We start from the raw sequence: 6,483 nt of genomic DNA, 5'->3' as shown, positions 1-6,483 counted from the left end.
TTGTTAAGTTTTTAGTTGAATGTGGTGAGTGATGACACCACAAAAAAGGGTTGGGTTTCCTTTTTTTCTGCTTAAGAAAAGGACATTGTAGTAAGAGCCCTTTCTCACTGAAATCATTTCCACTATATGTATGTAGATACTTTGTTACACTCTTACATTCAACAGGTCAGTGGATTTTTCTTAAGGGAGGAGTTGGACATGTTGGGAAATAAACCTTTGCTTCATTACTGAGAGTTAGATGAGAAAATTGATACGACTCTCATGTCTGTCCAGTAAATCTGAAGCTGGAGCCAGCAGATGGTTAGCTTAGCCTAGCATGAAGACCAGACTCAGGGGGAAACAGCTAGCCGGGCACCGTCCAAATTTAAAAACCCATACGTTACGTTTAGTTTTTTGTACAGATTAGACAAATTAATTCCGTGTTAATTTGTGAGCTTTAGAGCTGCTGGTAGGTAGATTCTTTTGGACGAAGCCAGTTGTTTCTTCCTGCTTCATGCTGACGTAGTGTAACAACCTGCGAGCTCTAGCTTCATATTTAGCGTACAAACATGAGATTGGTGTTCTCGTCTCTCCCTCTCCACAAGAAAAATTTCAACTGTTCTTTTGAATCTCTCTCATTCTGATCATATAATAGTAAATCATGTAATCAATGATTAGACTACAGAATTGGCAGTTGCAGCTATTTTGAGCTTTAAAAGACACACTGTACAGAGCAGCTCCACGCAGGGCTCCGGTTGAGTCGACAGACATATGGGAGAGTGTACTGTCACACTAAAGACTGCACTACCAGCTGATTCATTTTCATTTCTTTATTTCTTTTCTTTTTGTTACTTGAAAAATCTAAAGAGAATCATAACCACCAATCTGGATCATGAGATAACACGTAGGCCTGTGTGGCAGATTTCCTGATTTCTTGTTGTGCGTTGTCACCTGACATTTGGCTAAATATTTTGTACCACTTTCCTGTCTCTCTACATCCAGTCTAACTGCAGTAATCGGTATTCATTGGTAATGGAAAAAGCCCTGTAGTCATACATGTTTATCAAAGTGCAAATATTGCCAACTCTGTGTTCTGGTTTGTTTTGCTCAAGTGTCGCTGGTCCGTTTTAGCACTATTTTGTTTCAGATTTGAATGTCAGCGGTGCATTGCTGCCTATTACATGTACATACAAATTTTACATAAATATGGAAAACTGAATGGTGTCTCTTATATTCTTTAGTTTTCTTTCATGGATTTACAGAGATATGGCAATGCTTGTTGTTTGGTCAATCTACTTCTGTCCAGTGAAGTATCTCATCAACTACAGGATGGATTGCCATGAAATTTGTTACAGACTTTTATGGCTAATGAAAACTAGTGACATTCCCATCAGCCTCAGTTGTGTCAGTAAGATGGTAACAGTGACAGTTAACAGTAACATGCAAATCTGCAGAGAATCCAAAATATTCAGTAAATAGGGATTGTCATACATGCCCAACATAAAATGTTAACATTGTCACTGTAAACATGTTAGCCAGCTGACAATAGCATCTAGCTCAAAGCAACACTGTACCTAAGTACAGCTTCAGAGAGCCACCCATGCAAGGCTGGATTACCAACAAGGCAAAATGGGCCACTGCCACAATGGCCATTGGGAGCCTCTGGCTTCCAGAGGGCCACGGTTGCGGAGCAATGACTTTGAAGTGATTTAATAATTACAAATGTGCTAAATGGTACATGGACTGCATTCAGCAGTTTTCTACCTTAACAAGTTCAAGTTATTTTATTGTCATGTACACAACAGTTAATTGTGCTCTATAAATATGTATAAAGAAAAATCACTAAGTGGAATACAATCTAATTAGAATCTAAGACATAAAATAGTGCAGCAGCTGAAATATAGGAATATAACATAAAATAAGATTTAAGTTAAATATAATGTGGTAGCCTAGTGAGTTATAGTAAAATATATATAATAATAAATTATAAATAAATAATAATATATATAAATAACTGTAACTGTGCAGTACTGCAGTATACATAATGAGAACGGAGATAGATAAATATATACTGCGCTGGACAAACAGCTTATAAACAGGTAGTAAGAGGATGTGGATGTGAGGATGCTCTCAATGGTGCCCCTGTAGAAGCAGCAGACCATGCTGCAGTCCTCATTGAGCCCGTAGAAATAATCTCCACATCTGAGCACCACCAGCTGTGGGTCATGAGGCAGACACTTCCACACTTGCTCCTCCCTGATTGTACTGTCCGATCCTGGCGGTGAATGGAGAGTCTGTCTGGAACAATGGAAGAGTCCTGGAGCCAAGACTCCTTGAAAACCACACCGTTACAATTCTTTGTTTCAGGTTAAAAAAGCCACCCTGCTTCTGAGTTCATCCAGTTTATTTTCCAGTGACTCAGCATTTTTCTAGAAGACTACTTTGTAGGTTTACTTAGTAGTACATTTTGTTTGTCTTGTCCATTTTCCACGTACAGCAACAGGTAATCAAAGTCATAGATGTTCCTTACTATAATATAAAATAACTGACATATAGCAAAACCTGTGTGGCTTTTTGGACATCCCATAACAGATGATTCAGTCTCTCGAAAGCTTCCTGCACTACGGAATATTTTTATATCACATTTAGTTGTAATATAATTTCAATGGTAGTAATTAAATGAACATAGGAATTATCACCAGGGTCTGAACGAATGAATAAACCACCGTTTCGGTCTTTGCACGTGATGTATCATGCTGTTAAAACATATGAGTATGAAGTAGTCCATGAGTTCAAAAAGTTAGGCATCATAACAGACATCATTAGGCATTCAAAACAAGTAAAAAAAAAGTTGTGAACAGATTGAAATTCAACGCCATGATCCTCTCACACATGAACTACTGTTCGACTAGCGGGACACAGCAAGATCACATTACAGTGGGTAGATAAACTGTAAAAGCAGGCTTTGAAAACGTTGGATAAAAAGTGAAATTCATATGATCATTGTAAAATTTGATGTATGTTTTTTTTAAACTGGGGAAACATGATCAAATTTGCAGATATCTTACTTATGTATAAAATGTTCCGTGGCTTTTGTATGTTTTCCTGTCTTTTATGTGTCACATGGTAATGACATATAGGACATCAGTATGGCCACTGTGTTACAATTGTTTGTGCTTCTGTGATTGATCTGTGTTTATGTGTTCTGTGCTTTTGAGTTTCGGGGCGTATGTGCTCTGTGTTTATGTGATTTTATCAGTGCTTATGTGCTTTTGTATTTTCTCTTTTAATGTTTCTGATATGCCATCAACCTGCCAGGAACTGCCGATGAAAATGAGCCTGTATGGCTAAATCTGGCACGTTTACATAGTGGATAGTCCTCATGTTAGTTAATGTGCATTGTCCCTTTAAAAAAAAAAAACAATTTCAAACTTCAAGTGCTAAAACAGCCAGATTCTGCTTTGACAATAATGTCAAACTGAGAGCCCTTTTAGTTAGCCGTGCCAAACCAGTGTTTTCACGCTTTTTGGAAAGATAAATAATCACGTTGCCAGATCTCCACACCGAACGATCTCTCACGCACGCATGTTTTTATTCCCCCCAATCTCTCTGATGATGCTAAATTCTTGTCTGGTGTCTTTTTATTCAGGTTCATTGTGGTTTCACAGGCTGTTGGTGTCTCGGTATGTGGTGTGTAAACGCTAATCCTGAGATATACATCATTGACAGCACATGCTGATAGTGAACTTTAATGCTTTCTTAACCAAAAAGCAGCACCATCTAATCAACTGTCAAACTTAAAAGATTTGTTTTCACAAAGTCTGTGCTGAGGGATATGGTCTCGACACTGAACAGCCACGACTTTCCCATGCTATTTCATTTGATTCATGAACAGTAACACACAGATATGAACAAAATCCAAAGCACTGGCAGAGGCAGCTTGTATTTGTGTAGATTTGAGTAACTCGATGATGAATGTTTTAATGTAAATACTTTTATGAGGTGAAATCTATCATGTCAGTACGACATGGGTAAACAACAAAACATGAAACCAGTCTGTCAATAAAAAGGCTTGTTAAAAACCAGGAAGTATCAAATGGACCAACGTCTTGGCCATCTGGTTCCAGTAATGGCTTTGGTATTGGAAAATATATCTCAGATGTGGACTTTGCTTTCTAATCATTACTTCAGCTGCCTTCAAAAGAGCCCCAGAAAACCCGGGGCCAAGATCCAGCTTTGTCCTATTAAGAGATGATCTGCAAAAAACATCCTGTTGGATTTGTCGTCTCACTGAAAACCTCAAATTGACAAAGTTGATGAAGTACTATTTTGATTGGTTCCTCGTCAGAGGCTAGGAAAGTATTCAATTATCCCTCCAGTATTAATACCATAGACTTGATTTCAGTCTGTGTGTTAACACGCTACTAAGTTAAAAATTGGAATGTCTGACTGGCTGACTCAGTTATATACACCAGGACCTGTGTAAATACCTTCAGCCCGATGAAAACCTGCACACTAAAATGCTAAGCGCCGAAAAATGTATTATTTTTAGGCGTGGATTGACAAAAAAAAAAAAACAGAATCCAATACAACAACCAACCATATAGAGTATATAATTAGTGGACAGAGCTTCAGCCTAACATGGAAATGTCTTAAACTTGCAATATTTCTAATGGCCAGCAGGGGGTAGCTCCATGACTTCACACTTGATTTATGAGCTCAGTAAACAGTTTCCTAAAAAGTTTAAGGTCTCAATCTCTAGTTTCAAGTCTTCTTTCATACAGCACAATGTTCATTATGTAAATTATTGTCCATTTAGAGTAAAATAGACAATAAAGCAGGGTATGCTCTGTATGTGTGACTAGTCGCTGCTTCAGAAAAGTACTCCGCAAACCAGTGGGTGACATCACAATATGTTCACACTTGCAACCAACACCTCTCTGTCTGTCCTAACTCAAATTAAACATTATATACACTATAGGCAACATTTGTTGTTGGGTGTCCCTTATGTCATTATTTTGGTTTTACAGCCCGCAGTTTGATTGTTTTGATTCACTCTCACTGCTTTTATCAGCATCGTTTCCAGTAAAAAAGACCTGTGTACCTACTTGCCCAGCACTGATTGAAACACAGACTTTCATCAAGGTGGACTCCAAAACAGAAGTAAATTGAGTGAATAATGGACTTTTGTCAGTTGGACAGAGACACGACTCTAAATAAATGGTAATGTTGCTCTGTGTCTGCTGGATGTGGAAGCCCACTATTTTTCTGTTCTTTATTTTTACTGTAATTTTACTGATAATATGGCAATGTGCTTATAATGAAGCTTTTTTGCGCTGCCCCCAAGTGGCCAAAAATTCAGTTAATGCAGGTTTGAATGCTTAAGTTCAGAAGAATTAAAATAATTCCTTAGGCTAGCAGCTGAGTGCCACAGACAGGGAAGGGAAGTCCTGATCAATGGTGCTTTTGGTCTTTTGTAATGTGTTTTTTCTGAAAAATATAGAATAGTTTGTCTTATGCTTACGTATTCTAACTTAAAATTGTACAGATGTTGGTGTTATTTTGTCCGCACTATTTACAAGTGTACATTTACTGTACAGGTATAGAAGGACTTCCTATTTAAACTTTACCGACCTGACATTTCATAAAACTGCTTCACAAAGCCCGACCTCTGAGATCACAGTGAATGTTGTCTGTGACTAATAACTCCACACCAGAGGAGGCTCTATTTAGCTCTTTCTCTCCTCTGCGTTTCAGAGACACATCTGGGGAACTTTTGGATACCACTGTCTATGTAAGATGCAACTCCAAATCCTCACATTTAACAGCCGGAAACAATAAAGTGTTATTAAGACTTATAGTGCAAATATTTGGCAGTAAATAAGCCATCGTAACATGACTTTCTTTTTCTTTTCTTTCTTTTTTTTTCTCTTCACCAGGTCCAAATGTTTTGTTTTATGGATCTCTGAACCATGGCTGAGCCTTGAGGTTTTAAAAAGTGAGGCACTTCTCTGTTCTTAATCCATGTATGTGCCTTCAAAGCAGCTGCCATTTTCCTAACTGCTGTAAAGTCATCCATGTATTTAATGGTATAGCTATATTCTCTGTTTTATGGTGCACCAGCAGTAGCCAGCAACTTAAAAGGGTAATTTTGGAGCCTTTTGTACAGGCAGCTCAGTCAGCCATCATAAAGCAGGAACATGTAGGCTATACAAAGGACATTTAGAATGTAACATTAAAATGATTTCCAGTAGTTCTAAATATGAAATGCATCATCTTTAACATCGTTTGGACTGAATTTTGAAATCCTAAAGAATACCATTAGCATAACTAGACCACAGCAGAGTGTGTGACTGCATAAATTGACCAAGTCATTTAAATACAGACGTGTTTTTGGCTCTTTTGCTGACCCTGTGCTACAGAGCAAACCATTAATGTCTCTGGCCTGTCTGCGGGATCCAGGAAGAGGGATGAGTCGCAACACTGCGCTAGAGACCAGGTTTC

This window comes from Morone saxatilis, unplaced genomic scaffold (genome assembly GCF_004916995.1).
Source record: "Morone saxatilis isolate NCDOM2014 unplaced genomic scaffold, NCSU_SB_2.0 Contig16, whole genome shotgun sequence".
Classification (NCBI taxonomy): Eukaryota; Metazoa; Chordata; class Actinopteri; family Moronidae; genus Morone; species Morone saxatilis.
The sequence above is the reverse complement of the archived record's forward strand: the minus strand, read 5'-3'. Positions refer to the sequence as shown.